The following is a 26,710-nucleotide window of genomic DNA, read 5'->3' on the forward strand; positions in this document are numbered from 1 at the left end:
GGATTTCATGGTTCAGGCCTTGCGCCTGTAGGGGCGCAAAGGGAGAACTCAGTGTGGGCTGGAGGAGTTGGAGATGGACGTGAGGTTGATGGGGAGCTTGACTGGGCTTCTTTTCAGAGCAAGAGAGGTCTGGATGAGCAGAGATTTACGGGGGTTTTCCTTTCCGGTTTTGGTAACATTCCAAAGTGTGAAGAGAAAACATGCAGGGAGCTTTTATTCAGCAGACATAAATTGTATTTGCCCAAAGAAGGAACCTAGATCCAGCCAAGCAAAGATGCAGGCCAGGCCCCCAGGCCTAGCCGGAAACCGTGGTCGGTCTCTCAGGCCCTGGAGGGGGCCTGTCTCTTCCAGCCCCAACTCGCCCCTCAAGGGTGTGGGAGCTGAGGTTCATTCTTTTCTCTCCACCTTGCTGCTGCTCTCAGCTTTTTCACTTCCCTCTTCTTGGCCACATCTGCCCTGCTGCTCCATCCCTTCTTGGTAAGTTCGGGGGCAACAACAAAGTCTGAGGATTTCTCTGAATTCAAGGTTCCCCCACCCACATGTCTGTATCACTGCCAGAAAAAGGTCCTCTGAGGAGTGGTGAAACCTGGGAGGACTTGTGGTGTGGATGAAGGTGAGTGGGTGGTGTGACCAAGCTGAGTGAACCCTTGACAGTTTTGCTTCAAAGAAAGTAGGCTTGAGTGCAGGGGTGGTACCAAGAAGAGAAGGCTATTTTGAAAAGAATGACTAACTTTCAACCAACCGCATATTGAAAACACTAGAGCCTGTAAGTGACATTTATCACGAAGCCTCCAGCAATGATATCTGATACAACATATACACGAAGGAAGGATGAGTGAATGAAAAGAGGAAAAGAAAGTAGTTTTTCAAGAACTTGAAGTGTAAAACACCCATGCATGAGTCAAAAGTTGTCTTTCAAAAGTCTTACAAGTTGGTTAACTCTAGGGAACCCACATAATGGTTAATAAGTTTAAATGGCTTTATTAGAATCTTTGTTATGCTAAAGGTAAAAACAGCATGTTTAGCTCCTGAGATGATAAACTATTCTGCAAAAGAAAGGCTACCTGAAATTAGGACCAACTACAAATCATCTAGAATCTCAGTTAATCTTATTTGTTAAGAACATCAGCTGCTTCATCACAGGTTTATGTGTCCAGGGAAGCGGTGGATGAGATGAAGAAGTAGCATGTGAAGCATAAGATCAATAACTCAGTAACAGAGCTTCAAAGGCCAAAAGAGCAAAACAAACAAACAAACACTTTCCATGTTATACCGCAAAACAAGAACAAGCAATGGTGCTGGTCACGTAGCAAGGAAATACCTGTGGATTCCAACTGTAGTGAGTAATACATTATCACTGTCTACTGGGGGAAAAGCATACTTGTGAAGGTCACCAAGCATTTTATGATTGGAAATCTGGAAGTTCTTAAGAGTTAAGCAGCAATGTACTTAGGTGGAAAAGCACTGTTTCTTTCATTTAATGTTTTAAAAATTGACTTATTTCATCTTTTCGTATACTTTTTGAGTTATGCCTGGAAAGAGGCAACATCTAGTATTGTAACTGCCATGGGGCTGGCGTGCAGACAGGGGGGTCTTGACTCAGGTGATCTAGAACGAACCTCAACATTACCCAGAGTTCAGGAAACCTAATTACCAGTCTGAAAAAACGAATAGAAGTTACACATTTCTCCCCTTTGAGATCTTAGGAACCATGCAGGTTAACACTGGGAGATTAAGACTGACGTATGTGCCCTGCCATGTGTGAAAGAGATAGCTAGTGGGAAGCTGCTATATAGCACAGGGAGCTCAGCCTGGTCCTCTGTGGTGACCTGGATGAGTGGGATGAGGGAGAGGCGGGAGGGAGGGTCAAGAGGGAGGGGATACATGTGTACATATAGGTCATTCACTTTATTGTACAACATTGTAAAGCAACTGTGTGTGTGCTCAGTTGTGTCCGACTCTTTGAGACCCCATAGACTGTAGCCCACCAGACTCTTCTGTCCTTGGGATTCTCCAGGCAAGAATACTGGAGTGGGTTTCCATTTCCTCCTCCAAGGATCTTCCCAACCCAGGGACTGAACCCATGTCTCCTCCATCTCCTGAATTGGCAGGCAGATTCTTTATCACTGAGCCACCTCGGAAACCCTGTAAAGCAACTATACCCCAATAGAAAATAAATTTAAGGAGAAAGTAGCTTCGACACATATACCCCACCATGCGTAAAATAGATAGCTGGTGAGAAGCTGGTGTATAATGCACGGAGCCCAGCCTGGTACTCTGGATGACCTAGAGGGGATCGGGGACGGGAGGGAAGCTCAAGAGGGAGGTGATATATGTATGATTACAGCTGATTTGCACTGTTGTACATCAGAAACCAATACAACATTGTAAAGCAATTCTTCCCAGTTAAAAATAAATTTAAAAAAAAAAAGAAAGAAAATTTTAAAGAAATTAAAAAATGAAAGTTCAAAAGACAGTCTTGGGATTTCTGACCACTGCATACATAGCTATGTGCTGTTTAACTGAGAATCTCGATGGTCTGGGAATCTTCGCCACCTTCGGTGTGAAGAGTTCAAGGATCACAAATAATAAATTAACTCCCATTGATCCCAAGGGGTTGAAGAAAGAAGCAGACCAGTTCATCATTTCATCAGCTCTGTGACTCTTGCTCTCATGATTCGGGCTCACGTCTGGCTCCTCCAAACATCCTATGAGCCCCTGGAGGGTAAATTTCCTCATGACTCTTTCCAGTGGGGACTCTGTGCCTGACATTAAGAGACATTCAATTAAATGTGTACTAAAATGTAATTTTTAACATCTTTTCCACACATTGCAACAATGCTATTCATGTTTAAATTTTTCAAAATATTATTTCATCTTTGTATAGTCATTATTCCAAGATATTAAACTTTCTCTGTATAGTTAATCATACATTGAAAAGTGTCTATTCTATGTCAGTCATGCGTTTTGGGTGCCGGTAAGTTTTCAAAAAGTAATAAGACGCAAGAGCTCTGAATCTAGTTGTGTTAATAACTAGCATTTTCTGATCGTAGATTAACACATATATATGGAATCTGGAAAAAAAAAAAAAACACCTGGTATAGACAATCTTATTTACAAAGCAGAATGGAGACACAGAAATAGAGAACAAGTGTATGGATACCCGGGGGAAAGGAGGGGCGGATGAACTGGGAGATTGGGACTGATGTATATGCATTGCTGGTACTACATGTGCTAAGTTGCTTCAGTCGCGTCCGACTCTTTGTGACCCTGTGGAACTGTAGCCCTCCAGGCTCCTCTGTCCATGGGATTCTCCAGGCAAGAATACTGGAGTGGGTTGCCATTTCCTCCTCCAGGGGATCTTCCCAACCCAGGGATCGAACCTGTGTCTCTTATGTCTCCTGCATTGGCAGGCAGGTTCTTTACCACTAACACCAGCTGGGAAGCCCACCCCATTTAACCCATTTTATAGTGCAGAAAGCTACTCAGTACTCTTGGTGACCTAAGTGGGAAGGAAGTCCAAAAAATAGAGGATATGTGTATACGTATGGGTTTCCCAGGTGGCGCTAGTGGTAAAGAACCCACCTGCCAACTGCCAACGCAGGAGACATAAGAGACATGGGTTTGCTCCCTGGGTTGGGAAGGTCTCCTGGAGGAGGGCATGGCAACCCACTCCAGGATTCTTGCCTGGAGAGCCCCATGGACAGAGGAACCTGGTGGTCTACAGTCCATAGGGTCGCAAAGAGTTGGACATGATTGAAGTGACTTAACGTGCACATGTATCCATATAGCTGATTCACTTTGCTGTATAGTAAAAACTAACACAACATTGTAAAGCAGCTATACGCCAATAAAAATGGAAAAACAAGCAAACAAACCACAAACGTAGACTCTAAAGGGCTCAAAAAACAAAAACAAAGACACAAACTGAAACACCACATTGTGGAAGCCGCTTTCTAACAGTCAGTCCCGCACAGGGACGTGTCCACTCACTGCCTCTCCCCCTGCTCTCCTGGTTTCTCCTCTTCCCACCCCTCCTCCCCTCCCCTCTCCCAGACCCTCCTCTGTCTGCACAGTCTTCTACACATCAGCAGACCACGGAGGGGAGCTTTGTATCTCACTGTAACAGTTACTTGACTTCCCCGGTGGGTCAGACGGTAAAGCGGCTGCCTACAAAGATTCCCGAGAAATGGAAATTTTCTAGGGAAAGCAACACTGAAACACACTCATTGTCAAATGTCATCACAGAATTTGCAATGATTTTTTAAAAACCTGTATTGATGACCTGAACATACACTTGACAAAGTGACTTTATACCATTTTATAAGACTGAATTGAATTGGGGCAGCATTCTTGATGTTGGTCCCCTCTTGTCAACCAAGCTACAGAGGTTGGTGGAGGGAAGACAAGACTGGGCTTGCGGCTCGGGGCTCTCTGGACTCTCATCCCGGAGGACACATTCTTGAGTTTCTCCTTCCACCCAGGAATGCTCTTCTTGAATGTGAGTTAAACTTCTCTGACTGTATCTGCCTGGCCCTGAAAGGTCTGGCACTCTGTTACTTGAAAGGAAATGCTTATTATTATTATTACTACTCTCAGATTAGTCCCCATGGAAGAGAAATAATGGTTCCTGAGCCAAATATTTATTCAACTGAGAGGGAGAAAATTCAAGTGGCAGAAGGGAGAGACCTTGTTCTTGCCAAGGGTATGGGTGGTGGCTACGAAGAATAAGATGTTGCAATGCTTACATCACAGATTAAAGTATAATCCTTTCCTTTAATTTCCCAAACTCCACTCTGAGCTGCCATTAGTATAATCTTAGCTAATCTATCCAGTGGATCTTGTTCTGCATTTTATACCTTTGGCAGTAGATTTGTGGTTAAGTGAATGTCAAAGACATGCTCATCCGCAGCAGCCACAATCCTTAGAGAAGAGGTGGGGATGTATACACACAGGGTTATCTCTAGTTCTCTTTGATGAAAATGTTATTTGAAAGACAGCTCAACACAGGCCCAGTTAGTTTCCTGCCTGACACCTAAAAGTCCATTCTACCTGGGAAATAGGAGACACAGGAAAATTAAAAATCCACTGGTCTCTGCTCCCAAGAAACTAACGAATAGGTTGGGAAAGCAAGATCTAAACAGGAGAAAAAATCAGATAGCAATATAATCGGGCAGACCATGAGAAAGCCAGCAAAGTGAGAAATGACCCAGAGCCATAAGTTCAGAAATGGGAGAAAAAACCATAACATTTCAAAAAAAAATTATATTAGCAATTTTAAGATCTGTCGTGACTGTAGCCCTCCAGGCTCCACCATCCATAGGATTTCCCAGGCAAGAATACTGGAGTGGGTTACCATTTCCTTCTCCAGGGGATCTTCCCAACCCGGGAATCAAACCTACGTCTCCCTCATCAGGTACCAAGGAATCCCCCAGTCATGTAGCTCATCCCTGTTTAAAAAGAACATAGGATTATGATAAAGGGCCATAACGACTGAGTGTATTGTTGGCCTGGTTGTGAGACCCAAGCTTTAGCATTCGTCCGCTGAGCTGTTCTAGATTTTGGGGACCCGATATATTGTTTTACTGCTGCTACTGATCATGAAAACGGCTAAATTCAATACCTGATCCATCTTAATTCCAAGCCAATACCATAGTAAGACAAGAGACAATAGTTTTTGGTTTTTTTCATTTGAGCACATTCCTTGTTTCTATATCATTTTTAAAAAAGGAGGAAAAATTTGTCCTGTGTCTTGTCTTAGTGGCAGAAGGTAAAATAGGCAGTTTCCATGTGTTGATTCAAGGTCACAGCACCTTCTGGTTCCTGTGAGGGCAGGTCTTGCCCCCGTGCTGGCATGGGAGGAGGGGGGCATTCACCCTTACAGCTGTGATGGTATCAACTCTGCCAGCTGCTTCCAGGACTAGAACTCAGGCTTCAAATGCTGCAGGTTCCTGCCCTACTCTCCACACCCAGACCATCCCCTGAGTCTCCTGTGCTTTAGAGACAATGAATGAATGTCTCATTCATTGTCTTTACTCTTAAGACTAGGACACCTAACCTGAAACATGACTGGCTGCCCTTATAAAGCAGGAGGGGGCTTCCCGGGTGGCACCGTGGTAACAAACATGCCTGCCAATGCAGGAGACAAAAGAGACACAGGTTCGATCCCTGGGTCTGGAAGATCCCCTGGAAGAGGGCAACCCCCTCCAGTATCCTTGCCGGGAAAATGCTGCAGACGGAGGAGCCTGACTGTCTAGAGTCCATAGGGTCGCACAGAGTCGGACACGACTGAAGTGACTTAGTATGCATACATACACACATAAAGCAGAAATCTGGCCTCAACCGGACCAATCCAGAGATAAATGCATGAGTTACAATAGCTGAAAAACATATACAGTTGGTGGTGAATGATAACATATTAGGATGTTTTCAAATAACTTAAAGACCTTTCACTGGTGGAAGACTGACTACCTTAGCTATTTATTGGATCCAATTGAAAGTAGAAACTACTCTTGAAAAAGAGAAAAAAAGCATCTGTCTCTCGTCCAAAACCATGGAAACCAGCTCCTTCTCCAAACAATGAGCCTGCTTCCAGCCAAGGCAGCGAGAGATTCTCATTTCTCATGATTTTCTTCCAAATCCCAAACAGCAAATGCCTTTGAAATGCACAAAAGAACAAGGAGCCTACTGAATTGGCAATTATTCCCATTCCTCTTTAGTAAAGGAAGGGAAAGATCTGTGGAAAGGGAAAGCACAGAAAGATCTGTGCTTTGCTCCTTTGGGGTTCCAAAGACAAGAGGGCCTTGGGACAAGTTAACCCTCCCCGTACAGCACTGCTCAGAGCTGCAGAGGGAGAGTGATTTTGCATTTTCGAGGCCAAGGTATGTTTTCTTTTCAGCAGAGGCTTTGTTCCAGGGGGAAACTGAAATGTACTCATTCCAGAATGAACCCCGTAGAAACCACACTGCTTTTTAGCCTGGTTATAGTCAGCACATAGTTTGCCAGTTATAAACCACCCTCCCCCTCATTCTCCAGCCCAGAGAGTCCTCAGTCTGCTTCCCAAACATGCTCTTGCAATAGAGATAGCTCATATAAGCTGGAATTTTAGATATGCACCAAAATGCAGGTCATGTTATCAGAGTCATCCTATGAGGCCCAATCTGTTCACCAGTGGCTAACCTAAACAAAACTATGAGACAGCTGAGGCCTGATGCTGTGGAGTCTGACCACCTCTCTACCTCCTCAAGCCTGTGCCCGCAGACTCAGTGCAACATCCTCTTTGACCAGGACTCTTTGTCCATGTAGAGAGCTGCTGATACACATCTGTGCAGGGTGTTAGCAGCCCAGGCTGGTTTGTTCTCCTCTAAGAACTTCTCTGCTCTGTGGGTTAGATTGCCCCCGATTCCCAAAAGATCCTGTACGTCTGCTGTCTTGGTACCCTCCCCCTTCTTCAGCCCACGTCGTCCACAGGACTGGGAGTTCTGCTCCACCCATGGCTGGGTCCTAGTCCCAGTAAACATTTCCAAAATACTGTTGAAAAGATGATTCTCACAGAGACCCATGCTAACTCTTCAGCCATTCAAAATGAATGTCTACCTGTGAGATTTCAGTGAAAGAAGTTATCTCAATGAGAGGTGTTTTGAGCAGAGACATCTTGTGAAAACTCATCAAATAAGATACTATTTACTAATCAGGCATTCCCCATGCAAAATCTGTAACCTTTGTAATATCCTGGAGTGTTTTGAGAATATGGTTAAATCTATATACCCTCTAGGGCATCCCTGGTCATTCATTGGTTAAGATAAAGAATCAACTTGCCAATGCAGGAGATGCCGGTTCTATCCCTGGTCCAGGAAGATCCCCTGGAGAAGGAAATGGCAACCCACTCTAGTATTCTTGCCAGGAGAGTCCCATGGACAGAGGAGCCTGGTGGGCTATAGTCCATGGGGTCGCAAAGAGTCAGACACGACTTAGCAACTGGACAACAACAACAACAAAAATATACCCTCTAGCCACAAAAACATTGTGTGAGAGCACACACACACAGAGATACATGCAGTCTTATCTGCAATGTCAGGAGATTAAAGGATCCACTGAAATACATTCCTGTATCCCAAACTAAGAACCTCTGCTCCATCTTAATTGGGTACTTTTCTCCATTTCTACATTAGACTCCTCCTCCCTAAGGGCAGGAGGAAGTCATGGCTGGCCCTGTGTCTGCCTTGCACTTAGTGGAAGCTCAATAAGCTGTCAATGATAAAATGCACATGTGCTAAGAAAGGGTGACCCACTGATCTATTGTTCCTGTGCTTTCTTCCCACCTGTCCAGACCTGCCCCCAAAGAAATGGAGCATTGCTGCAACTTGCAGAGTGGGGAGTCAGGGTCCCGCTGACCTTTATGTAGAGTCAGTGACCCGGAACCCCAGACCCAGGTCAGTTTGACCTTTGTGCTCTGCCGTCCTCTGTGGTGAGGCAGGAGGTGACAAAACTGCTTCAGGGGATGATTTAAAAACTTACGGGCAAGGGTAACTTCCCTGATGGTCCAGTGGTTAAGAATCAGCCCTGAAATGCAGGAAAAGTAGGTTAAACCCCTAGTCAGGGAACCAAGATCTCACATGCGTGGAGCAACTAAGCCTGTGTGCCACAACTAGAGAGTCCATGTGCCATAATGAAAATATCTCACAAGGCACACCAAAGATCCCACACATCCCAACTAAGACCTGCTGCAGCCAAGTAAATAAACACATAAACACGACCCCAAGGACCGTAGTCCACCAGGTTCCTCTGTCCATGGGATTCTCCAGGCAAGAATACTGGAAAGGGTAGCCATTCTTTTCTCCAAGGGATCTTCCCCACCCAGGGATCAAACCCAACCCATGTCTCTTGTGTCTCCTGCACTGGCAGGCAGATTCTTTACCAACCAAGCCAAAAACAGGGTTTACTTCTTTTTTAAAAAATGTAGGAGGGTACTTTTTGGTTGCCACAAGTATTAGAGATGTCAATCCGTGTTTATTGGGAAGGACTCCAGACATTTTGGAGTCCTTTGGACAGTATGCAATCCTACATAGCAAGAATTGTTCAAAGTCCCCCATGAGCTCCACATGTGCCATCAGATACTCATGTGGATGAAAACAGGGTTTGTTTCTTTTTATAATTTTTAAAATTCTATGATCTTCGATCTTCGTCAGCTCTGGGTTACATACTGCAAAGTAATCTTTCGCATCATTTGAATGCACATTGAATTTTCCGAGAATGAGGCTACCATGTAAGTCAATGTAAGATTGCACATTGTTTGGTTTGGGGCTTCATCAAGCTCATTCACCTTCTGAAAAATCTCAATAGCAGAATCTACACCTCTGATGAGATCTGAGTCACCAGCATAGCGCACCGGGATGCATATGAGAGATATCTCATTCATGGCCATTCTACACAGACCTACAAGCTATGCCTCAACATATCTGCTAGCATAGCTGTGCCCAAGCATTTACACATTTAAATTCATCTTCTTTCTTAGATTATTTGATATTCATTCTTTACATTACAGTAATGGCATATATTGATTTTTTTTAAAAAATATGTGTATAGGTCAGTTTTATTATCTAGATATTTAATTCCAAGAGAGAGAAAGGAATATAACAAAAAAGGAGGGATAAGTCTGATAGTGAACTACGGCATTGTCATTTATGTTGGAATTCTTTGAAGTCAATGCTCTCAGTCGTGTCCGACTCTTTGCGACCTCATGTACTGAGTAGCCTACCAGGGCTTCCCTTGTGGCTCAGCTGGTAAAGAATCTGCCTGCAATGCAGAAGACCTGGGTTCGATCCCAGGTTGGGAAGATCCCTTGTAGAAAGGAAAGGCTACCCACTCCAGTATTCTGGCCTAGAGAATTCCATGGACTGTATAGTCCATGGGTCACAAAGAGTCAGACACGACTGAGCGACTTTCACGCCACTTCATGTATTTATCTAAGGATGCCCAAATGCAGGTAACAGTTGTGTGCTAAATTTGTCTTAAAAAAATAACATAAAAACAATTTTTTTCACTTATGAAGAAGCCCAGAAACAGGCAGTTCCAGTGTCGATTTAGTGGCTGAAGAAAGTGACAATCCAGCTGATGTCTGCTACCTTCAGCTACTGAGGCCACTCAGGTTGTTCCCAAAAACAAGAAGCACTAATTTTTCCTCAGATGGCTTTTTTTTAATCAAAGAGGAAGATATTTACAGGAAGCACTGGGTAAGACTTCCCTTCTGACTGAATTCACCAAGATTTAATTAGAGGTCCTTGGGGATTCACTTAGATCGTCCAATTATAATTTACTTAATTAACTGAAAAAAGAATATATGCAATTACACAAAACTCATTGTATACATAGGGTATTTTTTATCTAACAGCATCCATCCCAAAGAATAATTAGGGAGCTTCACTGTAAGTTCATTTTAAACCAAGTTACACATCTAGTGGTGATTTGAAATGGAAAAAACATCTGCATAATTGAATTGAAATTTTGTAATGTAACTTTCAAATTCAGTCTAGGGACCTAACAGGCTATATTACTTGAATACTGAGAATGTGACTTTTTTGAAAAAATGCAGAGCCAGAGCAAAGAGGAATCATTATAGACCAAAGATTCAGTAAGATAACGAGAGAACAATCTGTCCTGTTTCAATCCCATTGATGAGAGTCTCATCTAGTGTATAGTCAGACACTAGAGTCATGAACAGAGAAAGGGGGATGTTGTTATCTCCAACTGCTATCTGGTAAGTATTTAAATGCTCTTCTGGGATGTTCAGCATCATTAACTATTAGGAAAATGCTAATCAAAACCTAATGGGATATCACCTTATGCCTGTTTGATTGGTATAATAAAAAAGACAAGAAACCACAAACATTAGCAAAAATATGGACCAAGGGAACCTTCATACACTGTTGATGGGAATGTAAATTGGTGCAACCACTATGGAAAACAGTATGGGGATTCCTGAAAAAATTAAGAATAGAACAATCATACAATTCAGCTATCCCATTTCTGGGTGTTTATCCAAAGACTATAAAAACAGTAATTTGAAAAGATATTAATATATGCACCCCTATTTTCATCACAGCAATATTTATAGTAGCAAAGATTTGGGAACAACCTAGGGCTTCCCTGGTGGCTCAGTGGTAACGAATCTGCCTGCAATGCAGGAGATCTGGGTTCAATCCCTGGGTATGGAAGATCCCCTGGAGGAGGGCACAGCAACCCACTCCAATACTTTCGCCTAGAGAATCCCAAGGACAGAGGAGCCTGGAGGGCTGCAGTCCATAGGGGCAACCCACTAGACTCTTCAGTCCAGAGTCAGACACGACTGAAGCAACTAAGCAGTAACAGGGAACAACATATGTGCCCACAGTGGCTGACTGGTTAAAGAAGATACGTATACACACACACGCACAGAGGAATTCTACCTAGCCATGAAAAGGCAAAATCTTGTCTCATGCGAAGTGAAATAAGTCAGATGGTGAAAGCAAATTCCATATGCTTTAATTCACATGTGTGATATAATGTCTGCAGGGCAGCAGCAGAGATGCAGATGCAGAGAACAGGCTTGTGGATAGAGTGTGGGCAGGAGAGGGAGGGGCAAATGGAGAGAGCAGTGCGGAGGCGCAGATGATACCATATGTGAAATGGATCCTGGGAAACTGCTGTGTGCTCAGGAGCTCAACCCAGCGCTCTGGACAACCTAGAGGGTGGAGTGGGGTGGGACATGGGAAGGAGGTTCAGCAGGGAGGGGACATATGTAGACCTGTGGCTGATTCATGTTGAAGTATGCAATAAACGTCACAATATTGTAAAGCAATTCAGTTCAGTTCAGTCACTCAGTCGTGTCCGACTCTTTGCAACCCCATGAATCACAGCACGCCAGGCCTCCCTGTCCATCACCAACTCCTGGAGTTCACCCAAACCCATGTCCATCAAGTTGGTGATGCCATCCAGCCATCTCATCCTCTGTCGTCCCCTTCTCCTCCTGCCCCCAATCCCTCCCAGCATCAGAGTCTTTTCCAATGAATCAACTCTTCGCATGAGGTGGCCAAAGTACTGGAGTTTCAGCTTCAGCATCAGTCCTTCCAAAGAACACCCACAACTGATCTCCTTTAGAATGGACTGGTTGGATCTCCTTGTAGTCCATGGGACTCTCAAGAGTCTTCTCCAACATCACAGTTCAAAAGCATCAACTCTTTGGCATTCAGCTTTCTTCACAGTCCAGTTCTCACATCCATACATGACTACTGGAAAAACCATAGCCTTGACTAGATGGGCCTTTGTTGGCAAAGTAATGTCTCTGCTTTTTAATATGCTATCTAGGTTGGTCATAACTTTCCTTCCAAGGAGTAAGCATCTTTTAATTTCATGGCTGCAATCACCATCCTCCAATTAAAAAAAATTTTTTTAACCTAATAAGCAAATCAAAAACAAAATAAATCAACACACCAAACCAAACAAAAATAAACACATAGATACAAAAAAACACAGTGATGATTACCAGAGAGGAGGCGGTAGGGTCAAGAGAAAGCAAAATAGGGATCAAGTGTAGAGTGATGGATGGAAACTAAATTTTTGGTGGTGAATACACTGTAGAGTATATAGGAATAGAAACACAATGTTTTACACGTGAAACTTACATAAGATTATAGATCAACATTACCACAATAAAAATAAATTTTAAAAATATAAAATAAATGCACTTTTGGTGCCGTGCAACGGAGCCAAAGTTCAACCAGTGGTGATCATATGTCTGGACTTTTCATTCTCAAAAATGTCCTGGTTTGGATGACAAATGATAAATGGTCACCTTACTAACTGATTTAAAATTTCTAGATTATAAACATGTGCTCATTCCAAACCCTTAGCTTTAGGGCTGGTGAAGGACAAGCTAAGAGAAGAAGAAAGTTGTAGGACTGGGTAGTTGAAGCAGAAGAATGTTGGGCAGGAAATAAAAAAGAAAAAAAGAGTAGAAAATTTAAAAGACAACAACAAAAAAAATCTCTCAATAGAAAAAAAAAAAATGCAGTAGCCATTCCTCTAGGTGTTCTCCTCCTTGGCTTGGAGGGCTGGTGCGGAAGGAAAATCTCACAAGGGCCCAGTGAATGGATGGTTTGTCTCCCTCCAAAGAAACTTAAGCTGGTCACCAGTAGCCCAAATAGCCGTCCTGTTTCTCAGGCAGCTTTCAGGGCTGCAGAGTGTTACAAGCCCTTCATAGAGCGATGGATTTTAAAGGTGAGTTGAAACTATTTTAAGATCCCTCTAGGGCAGCAGATGGACAGAATGACAGATGGCTTACTATGGTGTAGCTGTTTTCATTCCCAGCCCAGCTATGCACATAGCCCTGTGGGTTCATAACTAGTGTGGTCTGTGCAAAATGCATTCTATGAAATATGCAAAGAAGGGAGGAGGGTGGGAGCCAGTCTAAATAAAATAGTTCTTCTAAATAAAATACAGAAATATTGACTAGGCCATAATACGACTAGGCCAGCTGATGTGGAATTCAGAAATCCAACTGAGTGAGAGGGAAGTGACAGATAGTGGAATTCTCCTTTCAGGAGTTTCATTCAACATATCAAAACTGAGACTTCTTTGGATTGGATCAATGTCACCGAATTCTTTGGCCAAAATAATAATAAGTGTTAATGTGGGTCAATAGTTAAGCGTTCCAGCTCTGGATCAGATTGCTTAAATTCAAACCCCAGCTTCACCAATTACCAGTAACTTGAGGCATGCTTCTTGGCCTCTTTGCATCTCAGCCTCCACATCTATAAAACAGAGATAATTATATTACCAACCTCATAAGGTTGTTGAGAAGAGTTGATGAGTGAAATGTTTAGAATAGTGCCCGGCACATCGTGGTGCTTATTAATCTCAGTTGTGGCTCACTGACACCATTAAAAAGTATAATTGCAAAGTTTCATTGTAATCTCTTAAATGTACAACTTGCTATGTTCAGCTTGATGATCCAGGACAAAATTGTTTTTTTTTTTTTTTCAGAGATAATATCAGAGTGATATTTTGAGAAATGTCCTAGCTTCCTTCCCTTAAGCAGGCTGGGATGAGAAGCTTTGTGAACCAACAAAGCTATTATAAACCGTCGTTACAGGGTGATACAGCTCTATGGGGCTTCTATGCTGCCCTCATTACAAAACACTGAGAGAAGAAAGTCATGAGAAATTGACAGAAATTAGAGAGTTTTTTCAAAAGCTAGGGAATTAGGACTGGACTATTTTCATTCCACAAATGTCATCTAAGCATTTGCTTGAGCACAGCATAGAACTCTTCAGTGCTACAAACACGTATATAATGCTAAAAAAAGTTCATCATTTACTCCACAAATTTGTGTTTGTTAATGTTATGATGGGTTTTTCTAGTGACTTTAACAGTAAAGAATCTGCCTACAAGGCAAGAGTTCGATCTCTGGGCAGGAAAATCTCATGAGGGAGGCCATGGCAACCCACTCCAATACTCTTGCCTGGAGAATCCCATGGACAGAAGAGCCTGGCGGGCTCCAGTCCATAGGGTTGCGCAGAGTCAGACATGACTGAAATGATGCGTGCGTGAACACCCACATTAATATCACACACCAAAAACTGTTCTAGAGGCTGGGGATAGAATGACAAACACAACAGGGTCCAAAGCTCAGAACATGGGGACGCTGACCAATAGCAATCCTCGGATGTGGGCTAGACAAGCAATAGCAGGGGTGAACTTGGGGAGCCCAGAGAAAGGGTGCCAAATTCAGCCTCTTGACACTTCAGAAGTCAATCTTGGGCACAGACAGGGACCTCATGTGGAAGAGTTTCAAAGTGGGTAATTCCTGACTTTATATCAGATTGAGACCAATAGGAAAAGCTCAGTCAATTTAAGATGAGCAGTCAGGGGAGAGGGGGTCTTGGGCAAGCAGATCAGATGTAGCACATACCAGCTCTAGGCTCAAAATCCAGTGATGTAGGGGTTACTGCTGTCTTTTGACAGATGAGGAACCAGCTCTTAGTGGTAGAGTTGGGTGAAGTAGGTGGGAGTGGCTCCAACCCTTGGCTTTTCCACTGTCAAAGAGGGGCTCAGTTGCAGAAAGACTAATGGGGCTCAGCCAGGACATTGTGGAAGAAAACCAAGAGCATATGGTTACATTCAGAGCAATAGTCATCTGCTTCAAATTAGATTGTATTAGGAAGCTGACATTGCTAGGTGTCCTTAGGTATGATCAAGCTGGATGAAGATTCAGGCAAATCAATTCATGGCCTGATAAACTCATAGATAAGTGTTCATTCACTCTGGGGAATAGAACTGCCCAGTCAATCAGACTACATATGACCTTTCTGTACCTGAACTGCCCATATGGCTCCAGGACTTAAGCAAATGAGCTTTGAATGTTCTCAAAAATCTGTCTTCCTTAATGCAGACCATCCTAGTTCCTTCTCTCCCAATTCAAGCCTCCTCTCTTTCATCTCTCTAGGTTCCTTGATTGCTTTTGCTATCTCATTTCTAGGACCTCCATCCTGGGTCAGTTAGAGTTTATGTTCAACTCCAAGGAACAGCAAACTTGACTGACCAATGCTTCACCAAATCAGGAGGTTTCATTTTTCTTATTGGCAGCTGCCAGAGCTGATGGAGAGGTTAAGGAGGGGGTGGGTGGGTAAGGCTGAGATGGCTGCCAATTGTTGCTGCAATCTTGTTAACATAACCATATTCTAATCAGAAAGAGCAAGGCACCAACAAAAAATGGGCAAGATCTGTGTTTGGAAAGCAAAACTTGTCTAGGCATCTCTAACAGACTTCTCCTAGGTCTCACTGGTCAAAGCTGAGTTTCAGCCCACTCCAGCCAAGAAGGAGGCTGGAAAGTGCAGTTTTAAAACTTAGCACACAGTCACCTCACACACCCTGATGCTGGGAAAGACTGAGGACAGGAGGAGAAGGGGACAACGGAGGATGAGATGGTTGGATGGCATCACCGACTCAATGGACATGAGTTTGGGTTAGCTCTGGGAGTCGGTGATGGACAGGGAGGCCTGGCGTGCTGCAGTCCGTGGGGTTGCAGAGTCGGACATGACTGCGAATGAACTGAACTGAACTGAACCTCACACAAATCAGTAAGGAAGATTTTCACAGACAAGAACATCAAGCCAAGACAGCTATACAAAGACCGCTAACAAGATCACAAGTGAGTGCCATCCTGTGGGAGCACAAGCTGCCTCATAGAATACTGGAGCTTCCCTCCCACTTACTGGTCATGTTGTGGGGTCTTCCACGTGCCAGGTGCTGTGCAAGACTCAGGGCAGAAGTGATGAGCAGCTTATGGTCTGGCCGTGGGGAGATGCACATAAACACATGAAATGACGATATGCCTGGGGTCTGATTTACAGTGTGATGGTTTGGAAATCCACAGATGTGTTCAGTTCCGCATCTGAGGTGGTTCCACATGACACAGAGCAGCTAAGTCCACGTGCCCTGACTAGAGAGCCCGTGTTCTAGAGCCGGAGAGCCACGACGCCTGAAGCCCAGGCACCCTAGAGCCCATGCTCTACAATGAGAGAAGCCACCGCAGTGGGAAATCCGTGCACCGCAATTAGAGGGTGGCCCTTGCTCACCACAGCTAGAGAAAGCTGGCAGGAAAAAAATGAAGACTCAGCATAGCCATAAATAAATAAATAAATAGAATTTTTTTAAAATAAATTAACGAAGAGCTCATGGCACGTTTTAGGAAGTTGAAAAATGTCGGTGGTCCACTTGACTACCACGTCATCAAGAATGGAAAACAAAGCATTTATGGAAAATACGAGGATGGTGGAATATTTATAAAATAAAGGGTCAGCATTCACAGTGTCTGATCACATCACGGATCATCCTTCAACCACTAGCTGTGGGTCTCCATCGCTGGAGTGTTTATAGAGAAGGTTCGGCGCTTTTCCAAACTCCGCACTTTTACCTTGGTGGCAGGCTTTCCTGGGATGAACCATGTTATGTGGTCCGTGCCATGATCTCTTTGCCTTTTTCAGAGCAGAGCAACTGAAAACTGTTACTCATTCCTCTCAGGATGGTTTTTCACTGCTTCTTAATCTGGGAGCCCCTGTGCAGTGTTCACTGGCATTTTCTGGTTATACGTTTACTCAGAAGTGGAAAAACTCTCATGAAGCTTGCATTTACAGTGCGTAGACCCAGACTCATGATCTAGCTGGTGGCATTGTCACCAGAGGCCCTGGAAGTGGGTCCAGGCTGGGAGGTTGCCCTGCCCCACTGACAAGAGTCTCTCTCTCCAAGGCTGCTTGGTCAACCTACACCTAGAAACCAGTAAGAGACCATCAAGCCTTCACCAGGTAATTTAAATCCTATGGACTTTAAATGTTGTGTGTGTGTGTGTGTACCTATGTGTGTCTATTTGAAATTTTTACTTTTAAAATATTTTATTCTGAAAAGGAAGCTTATCTGCCTACCTGCTAAATCTCTTCAGTCATGTCTGACTCTTTGCAACCCTCTGGACAAGAGCCCGCCAAGCTCCTCTGTCTGTGGGATTCTCCATGGAGTGGTTGCCATGCCCTCTTCCAGGGCATCTTCCCAACCCAGGGACTGAACCCTCATCTCCTGAATTGCAAGCAGATTCTTTACCACTGAGCCACCAAGGAAGCCGGGAAAGGAAGCATAGGGTACGATATTTCCATAGGGATAAATAGTGCATAGGAACCCAAAGGAGGGACATTCAGTTTGAGGGGGTCAAGTTAGGTTCCTCAGGGAATGTGACAGCTGACACTTGAGGGATTTTGAACTCGTTGACTAGGACCCCTACCTAAACCTATCTCTGGAACCCCATCCTAGACACTGCAGCTGAGCTTTCTTGATGGAGAAGGTTCTTCCTGGGAGAACACTACAGGCATCACAGGTCACAAACCTTCTCTTGGGATAGGTTTATTCCATTGCATGTTGATTGCTTCGGCCTAAAATTCAGAAGGTGACTTCCAGAGCCTTCCCACGGCCGGGGCTTCCTGTGCAGACAGGAATAATGAGACGCTCCACGTCTCCACCCAACTTGCTAGGATTTTTCCCTTCAATATGGGAACGGCCTCAACTCATTATCAAGATTTCCCAGACAGCCTTTAAATATCATTTTTGTGAGTTTTAATCCAAAACATTTGAACTCAGTTTTCTGTTTGTCTTATCTACTATGATTTAAAAACAGAGTTTGGTGTTTTTATTGTTTTTGACTGTGTTAACTTTGGAAGGACTCAGGGCTGGTTTCTTCGCACATTATCCTAAGTATGTCAAAAGGCTTTCATATAGACCTGAGCTACGTTCTAAGAAGTGAGTGAAAAGCAGACACGGTCCAGGTGCCAGCACTCTACCTACCACTCTAGCCAGAAACCAAGGCCCCGACATGGCCTTGCCCCAGCCCAGGAACAGAAGAGGGAGGTTAAGACAGGAGGGGGCAGGAGGGGGTCTGAGAGGGTCCCGTGGAAGCATTAGCAGAACCAGAAGACCAGGCTGTGACCACAGCAAGCAGGCTGTGGGGTTCCACCACGTGTTCAGAATTGCAAAGAGTAAAAGGATTCTTCGAGGATCTCCTAAGCCCCCATTTCACATCCTTGCTAATGAATTCCCTTGGAATCCTTAGCTAAGGATTCCCTTGCTAACAAATCCCTCCCCCCAGCCTCTCCCTGTTTGCAACCAGCAGCCCCAGTCCTAGCCCATTGTCTAGCCAGGTGTCTTCCTAAGAAGATAATGAAAAGAGATGATTATGCTCATCACCAAAGAGCCTTGGGTCCTCTGGTGTACTTTCTTATTGATGTGCTGGTGTGGTCCTATGACTCATTGGTTATGTTCTAGCTTAAACTTTCTTACTTTGATGTTTAACCTGAAAGATTGAAAAATTGCAGTATTATCCAAATGTTAGGCTACTCCATCCTAAAGGAAATATTCATTGGAAGGACTGATACTAAAGCTGAAACTGCAATACTTTGGCCACCTGATGCAAAGAACTGACTCACTGGAAAAGACCCTGATGCTGGGAAAGATTGAAGGCAGGAGGAGAAGGGGACAACATAGGATGAGATGGTTGGATGGCATCACCGACTCAATGGACATGAGTCTGAGTAAACTCCGGGAGTTGGTGATGGACAGGGAGGCCAGGCATGCTGCAGTCCATGGGGTCACAAAAAGTCGGACACGACTGAACTGAATTGAGGCTACTCAAGTGATCATTTTCAAGGAGCTGGAAAGATTTTGAACTGAAAATGTTGATCCCATCAAAAAACAAACTGCTTCCTTGAATGGAAGGGTGCTTAATGTGCCCTGGGTCTCTAGATGAACATCCCTCTCCTAGAGGGCGCCACTACTTTCGTGACAGCTGCTGACTCTTGCTGGTCGCTGTGTTCCCCCAGCCCTCCCAGCCTCTGGATTCAGGCTGTTCCTGAATCCAGTCTGGGGCCTCCCTGGAAGCGATGCTCAGAACTGACTCAGAACTCACCTCCTGAACCCTCTTGCCAGTGGTTCAGGAGGTGAGTTCTGAGTCGGTTCTGGGCTGCCCTTGGTTTCAAGGAGCTTGAGTAAAGCTCTAACACCTTTCTTATTCTCCCTTCTCCTCACTCCCTAGGTTCTGCCAAGAACACAAGCAAACTAGGATGTGGGAAAGTGAAACTGAAAGTCACTCAGTCATGTCCGACTCTGTGACCCCATGGACTGTACAGTTCTCTAGGCCAGAATACTGGAGTGGGTAGCCTTTCCCTTCTCCAGGGGATCTTCCCAACCCAGGAATCGAACCCAGGATTCCCGCATTGCAGGCGAATTCTTCACCAACTGAACTATGAGGGTTGCAAACGCATAGCATGGCAGGCTCTTTGCTAAGCTTTCTAGACACAGTTTCTCTTCAAAGCCTCAGAAAAGCCTAGGAAACAGACCCTATTATAATTCCCATTTGGGAGATGAGGAAACAGGTTCAGAAAAGGTAACACGTTACATGACTTGGAAAGGTCAGTCTGGTTCCAAAACCTTAAATCTTTCCAGTCATATCTGAGTCCTGAAAGTTTCAAATTGTCCTAAATTCCTGCGATACTCCCATTGTGGGTGAGCAGGGGTGGAGAGGGGAAGACAGAGAAGTCGCCATATTCTAGGGCACCTGAGATAAGCCCAGGACACCAGGGTCTGTGCTACTGAAAGGAATTTTCTTGGGGCCTGTTATTGGCCCAGACAAGGATCACTAGTGGTTATACAACAGTTATGGTCCTCCTGGATAGGGTTAGTATCCATAATGACAATAGTGAGGGAATCCCTGAGTTACTTTAGATATTCAGTAAGAACTGAGAGAAATCATATCTTGGTCTGCACTAAGGTCAGATAAGGTGAGAATGCTGAGCTACTTTGCTCCTGGCAGAAATCATATCAACTCCAGGTGTCTGCACGATTATCTCTTCCTCATCAGAACTGTCACTGGTATTTCTCTGTCTCTCTGACTCTCTCTCCCTGTTTCTCCCTTTTCCCAAATGACTTCTATTTAATCATTGGAAGCAAATGAAATGGAGCATTTACGACAGACAAGAGAACACATCATTGCCTTTTGCAAAGGGCCCTGGGGTAGAGAAGGTCTTCAGTCTGTCCCCTAACTGATCCCCTCCAAGCAAAGATGCCCACAGTGGCCCTCGTGGTCTGTCTCAAGAAAGGGGAGCTGGAATCTGCCCGTCCTGTGGGCTCAGTTCTCCAGGTGCTCAGTCACTCCAGACCAGCATTAGAAGGCCCCCCGTGACCTCTCTGGTCATGACCTGGAGCAGTGTCATCAACCTGCAGAACAGGACTGTTGTGTCCACAGCGGTCTTTGTAACTTCTCAACCAATGGCCACCAAATTGTGTCACGTCCTCCAGGGCATTTCTCCCACCAGACCTCACAGTTTTCCTGGGGAGGTTGGCTGTAAGGGAGGTAAGCAGAGAGCTATCTCTACTACACCTGTTAACAAAAATGATTCAACATGGGTTGATGTAGAGAAGAAGAAGACAAAATAGAAGGGAAGACTTAAGTGCATTAAGCCTTTGAAAAGGAGGGTCGATGAAATCTAAGCTCTTCCAATACGTGTTTTGAGGGGGGAAGGAGTCTGTGCTGGGTGTTCATTGCTGCCCATGGGCTTGCAGCAAACTCTTGTTGGGGCCTGCTCTTCATTGTTGTGCACAGGCTTCTCATTACAGTGACTTCTCTTGCTGCAGAGCATGGGCTCTAGGGCTTAAAGACTTCAGTAGTTGAGGCTTCTGGGCTCTAGAGCATGGCCTCAATAGTTGTGGCACATGGGCTTCTTGGCAGCATGTGGGATCTTCCCAGATCAGGGATTGAATCCATGTTGCCTGCATTGGCAGATGGATTCTTTACCACTGACCCACAAGGGAAGACCTCCAACAGAGTTTGGGGGTGGGTTCCAGGACTTACCAACATTGTTTCTGCCCAGTTTCAAACCAGGGACCTTTTGCATGTTAGGTGAACGTGATGAGGGCTTCCCTGGTGGCTCAGACAATAAAGAATCTGTCTGCAATGCAGGAGGCTCAGGTTTGATCCCTGGGCCAGGCAGATCCTCTGGAGAAGGGAATGGCTACCCACTCCAGTATTCTTGCCTGAAGAATTCCATGGACAAAGGCAGGCTACAGTCCACGGGGTCACAAAGTGTCAGACATGACTGAGCAACTAACATATATGAGCATATTTTCATAATCAATTCTACTTTCAAATAAAATTTATGATATAACTGAATATGACAAAGATATATGACATCTCTAACTGCAGTCCACTGAACCACTACTAAAAATAACCTAACAAAAGAAAAAAGGTCACCTATATCCACTTATAAAAAATTTAATTTAATAAGTGATTTTGATATGACCCAACAATCCTCCTCCTAGGTTTATATACCCAAGAGCCGTTCACACATAGATCTGCCAAAAGGCATATACAAGGATGTTCTAAGCAGCTTTATTCATAACAACTGGAAACAACCCACATGTCCAGAGAACGGATAAGTAAACTGTGCTATATCCAGTCTCTCTCCTGCTCCCCTAGCCCCTCAGCCAATATGAGAAAACAGCCATCTGCAGCCCTCAAGACAGTAACAGTCCACATTGGAATCCATGTGGGAACCAGCCCTGCTGGCACCCTGATCTCTGACTTCTGGCCTCCAGAACTCAGCCCCATTTTGTGAAGATGATGCACAGGAGCCCAAGACCAGATGCTGGGGTGGCTGAATAGTACAGCTAGAAAGGAACAAGAGTTGGTCTCCCAAGCCCGGCTCTTCCTTCTGAGGATAGGGTGGCTGGAACAGATGAGATCTTGTAACTTGCAAGCTCATCAGAAGGGCTCCTACAGACCTGATGCCCAAGGTGAATGGACTCTTACGTGCTCCTTCCCCACTTGGGGTCTCTGCTCTAACCAGAATCACCTCTTTCCTGTATCAGCGGTGAATTCCCTCTAGCTTTCCCTTGGAAGCTTTCCCCAAGACCAAAAAAGAACAGATGTAACCTCAGCACTTTCTATATCTTCTTTAGTTAAAATACCTATGATCCTGTATGGTAACCATTTATCCCTTAATGATTGCTCTTATGTATACTATAAACACACTAAAGAAAATAAATGTTTCTTACAAAAAAAAAAAATTGTGCTATATCCATATCAGTTCAGTTCAGTTCAGTCACTCAGTCGTGTCTGACTCTTTGCGACCCCATGAATCGCAGCACGTCAAGCCTCCTTGTCCATCACCAACTCCCGGAATTCACTCAGACTCATGTCCATCGAATCAGTGATGCCATCCAGCCATCTCATCCTCGGTCATCCCCTTCTCCTCCTGTCCCCAGCCCCTCCCAGCATCAGAGTCTTTTCCAATGAGTCAACTTTTCACATGAGGTGGCCTAAGTACTGGAGTTTCAGCTTTAGCATCATTCCTTCCAAAGAAATCCCAGGGCTGATCTTCAGAATGGACTGGTTGGATCTCCTTGCAGTCCAAGGGACTCGCAAGAGTCTTCTCCAACACCACAGTTCAAAAGCATTAATTCTTTGGCGCTCAGCCTTCTTCACAGTCCAACTCTCACATCCATACACGACCACTGGAAAAACCATATAGTGGGATAAAATTCAGCAAGAAAGGCTACAAACCACTCTCAACAACACAGAAGAATTTCACAGACATTATGCTGAACAACAGACACAAAAGAGTGTGTATTGTATGATTTCACTGTGTAACATTCAAGGACAGGTGTCCAGAAAGATTCCTCCAGGTGGAGAACCAAAGGTTGACTGGAAGGAGAACAAGGAACTTTCAAGATGCTTGTCCTAGACACATGCTGTGTCTTGATCTGAGTGGTGGTGACAAAGGTGTGCACATGTTTAAACATGGAGCAGCACACTTCAGATTGGTGCATTTTATGCTCGTCACTATTTGCATGTTATATCAATAAAAAAGGAAAGTAGATTTTATATCCATTTAGTGCCTAGGAAAATTCCCCTAGTGACAAGTTTCCCTTATGTTAAAAAAAGAAAAGTTGTACCAGGCAGAGATTGAATATCACATCAGGATCAGCTGGGAAAACCAACGGGTGAAATCAACAGATGCTTTCTCTGTGGATCTGGCCCCTCCTGAAGTCTCAACAAGGGGCTCAGTCCACCTTTTCTGCTTTCCACTTTCACATTTTCCTTTCTGCAGCTTATGACAGAATGAATTGTATCTCCAAAATTCATATACTGTAACCCTTATTCCCCAATATGAATGGATTTGGAGATAGTCTTTAAAGATGTAGTTAAGGTTAAATGAAGTTATTGAGGTAGGCTTTGAGTTAACCAGACTGGTGTTCTTCTCCCCTCTCTCCCTAACCGCACTGAGCGGCAATCTTAGTCCCTTTACCAGGGATTGAACCTGTGCCCCTGCACGGGAAGTGAGGAGGCTTAACCACTGGACCACCAGGGAAGTCCCCTAACTGGTGTTCTTATATGAGGAGATTAGGACACAGATACACAGAACAGAGCACATGAAGATGCAGGGAGAAGACGGCCAATGGAAGCCAAGGAGATAGACCTTAGAAGAAATTAACCCTGCCAACACCTTGATCTCAGACATCTAGTCTACAGAATGTAAGAAAATGAAATTTCTGTTGTTTAAGGCACACAATCAGTGGTGCTTTGTTCTGGCACCCAAGGAAATGACTAGACATTCTTCCCCTGGTTAAGACAACTGACATCCCCTCTTCTTTCTTCCTGCTGGCTGTGGTGGCTTCACCTCAGCAGCCTTAACTTTATTCCTAACCTGTGTCCAGACCTCAGTGCCAGAGGGTGCTTGGCATTCTGGACCCAGGACACACTCCAAGGACAAACCATGGTAGACAAACCCTGGAAACCCAAGCCCCAATTTCTAAGAGAGGAAAAAAGAAAATGTAGAGAGAGGGAGGGATGGAGTCTAACAGCTCACAGTAACTCATGCAACATATCAGTCTTCTTAGCTTCAAGCTTCTCCCCAAATGAAGTGACTGCTTTGTCCGATTTGGACACTTTTTCTTTAAACAAAGAAAGAAATGGGAGATGGAGCAGATGAGGTCCAGAGCACCAAGGAGCTGTGTTTCTAAAATTTTTTAATGTTTAAAATTTTATTGTATTTAAGTCTCAAAAAACCATGTGGGATTTTTTATTTATTTTGGTTGTTTCTTTTGTTTTATGTTAGCATTGTTAAAACCATGAGAGACTGATGTGTACTCCCAGGAAGATAGGGTAGATACAATCTATTCTTTTTGTTAATACAACTAGAAAGCCTGGATGTTTCATATAAAAACCATGAAAGATGGAAAGAAAAGGGTGGACTAGCTAGAAACCTGAGAGTATAAAGAATGATACAGCGGTGAGTTCCTGGGTTTTCTTTTTGCTTCACCTATCCCAGATGTGAGCTGAAGAAGCAGGCAGCTGGGAAATACCAAGGGACACAAAGAAGAAAAAGTCCCAAGTGAAGGCAGTCTTCTCCACACCCTCTCTATTATCTCCCTATGCCTTTTCTATGCCCTCTCCATAACCTCTGTATGCCCTCTCTAACCTCTCATGTCCTCTCTATGTCCTCTGTATGCCCTCTCTATCTTCTATGACCTCTCTATGCCCTTTCTACGGTCTCTCTATGCCTTCTCCATGCCCTCTCTATGATCTCGCTAAGCCTTCTCCATGATTTCTGTATACCCTCTCTACGCCCTTTCATGCCCTCTCTATGATCTCTCATGCCCTCTCTATGTCCTCTCTATCTTCTATGACCTCTCTATACCTTTTCAACAACCTCTCTATGCCCAGCCTATACTCTCTTTACACCCTCTCTAGCCAACAAAACAGGGACAGGACCTCTTGGAATGGCAGGTTATTTTAGATAATAACTGTTCTACTCCAGTCAACACCACAGGAAAAACTGTGGCCCTATTCATGCCAGAAAAAAGCCAAGTAAGGAACCTAGACTTTCATCTTTGCAGGCTTTAAAGAGGTACCCCTCCCCTATGTACTTCCCTATCCTGCATGGAGGTGATGTCAGAGATAATTGAGTAGGGAGCAGGGACTTCACCCCACTGATAGTAGTAACACCACTCAACAACAGTAAAATACACATTTACACATGTGCCTACAGAACGGGTATAATGGACCATATTGGAGCCATAGTGGAATCAAATTAGAAACCATTAACACAAAGTTGCTTCCCTTGTGGCTCAGCTGGTAAAGAATCTGCCAGAAAATCTCCAAGCACTTGGAAATTAAATAGCGGGTTACTATGTTTTCTCACGGGATTGGCCCTTCAACGATTGTATAATCCCTTTTGTCTGTCTCTGATAATTTTCCTTGCTTTGAAGTCTCCTTTTTCTGATATTAATATAACCACTCCTACTTTCCTTTGAGTAATCTTTGCATGATGTATCTTTTTTCCATCTTTCTGCTTCCAACCTACTTATATGATTACCTCTGTAGTGGATTTCTTGTAGATAGCGTATATTAGGATCATATTTTTTAGTTTACTCTGCCAATCTCTGTCTTTTAGTTGGTGTATCTAGACCATTACAAGCACTGAATATTTTCCACATATGACTGGGAACAGGGCAAGAATGTCGACATCCACTACTCTAATTCAACATAGTGCTCAGAGTACTAGCTGTGCAGTAGACAAGATTTTTAAGGAGATAAAAGACAAATGCATCAGAAAGGGAGAAATGAAACTGTCCCACTTTGTTAGATGGTATGATTTTCTACACAGGAAATCCCAAGTACATACCTCAAAGCCCCTAGAATTAGTGAGCTACGAAGATCACAGGATATAAAATAAACATACAAAAGCCAATTGACACTAAAGTTAAAATATGCTACCATTGATAGTTACTTAAAAAATGAAATGCTTGGGTGTAAATCTAGCAAACCATGCATAGGAGCTGTATGCTGAAAACATAATGCTGATGAGAGACATCTCATGGGTAAGAAGACTCAAATAGCAGGGATATCAATTCTTCCCAGATTGATACACAGGTTTAAAGCAATTGATATTAAAATCCCAGCAATAGTGTTTTGTAGATATAGCCAAAATATTATTCCAAAATGTATATGAAGTAGAATAGCTTTAAAAATTTTAAGAAGAGTAAAGTGAAAGTCTGTCTATATAATTCTAAGATTTATTATGAAATATGTAATACTACATAATAAGTAATCAAAACTGTATGGTATTGACAGGGGAAA

General features: G+C 43.9%; 1 long non-coding RNA gene across 1 annotated transcript; it reads left to right on the forward strand.

Annotated features, from left to right (window-relative positions):
- The first annotated feature begins 2,190 nt into the window (after positions 1-2,190).
- Positions 2,191-20,443, forward strand: LOC120862593. The gene is made up of 3 exons (XR_005720812.1): positions 2,191-2,335; positions 4,733-4,734; positions 20,432-20,443. It is a non-coding gene; the product is annotated as an uncharacterized LOC120862593 (long non-coding RNA).
- Positions 20,444-26,710: the final 6,267 nt, after the last annotated feature.

Source organism: Oryx dammah, unplaced genomic scaffold (assembly GCF_014754425.2).
Source record: "Oryx dammah isolate SB20612 unplaced genomic scaffold, SCBI_Odam_1.1 HiC_scaffold_4, whole genome shotgun sequence".
Classification (NCBI taxonomy): domain Eukaryota; kingdom Metazoa; phylum Chordata; class Mammalia; order Artiodactyla; family Bovidae; genus Oryx; species Oryx dammah.